Genomic DNA, 393 nt, shown 5'->3' on the forward strand with positions numbered 1-393 from the left:
GCCGCCCCCCCGCCCGGCCCCGCTGCCGGCGGGCTCGGGGGTCCCCAGCCCCTTGGCTCCTGCCCCAGCAGGGAGGGCTGATAGGCCCAGCTGAGGCACGGGTGGGACATCTCCCTGCTTGCCATCCCCGCTGGGGATCCCCAGCCGGGGCAGTGCCGGGTTGGGGCACCCACCCACAGCAATGCTCGGGATCCCGAGGCAGTTCCCGGTGTCCTCAGCCCCGGCGCCTGCCCCCTCCAGCCGCCCCAGCCCCGGGGAAGCTCCCACCTCGCCGCGGCTCCCAGGGGAAGCGGTGCAGCCTCACAAGCCCCATCCTAGCGTGGACGTGAGCACTGGCTGGCCCTTTCTTTTACAAAGAAAATGAAACTTTGTAAAGTCCATTCTCAAGCTGTA

This window comes from Fulmarus glacialis, unplaced genomic scaffold, assembly GCF_000690835.1.
Source record: "Fulmarus glacialis isolate BGI_N327 unplaced genomic scaffold, ASM69083v1 scaffold20118, whole genome shotgun sequence".
Classification (NCBI taxonomy): domain Eukaryota; kingdom Metazoa; phylum Chordata; class Aves; order Procellariiformes; family Procellariidae; genus Fulmarus; species Fulmarus glacialis.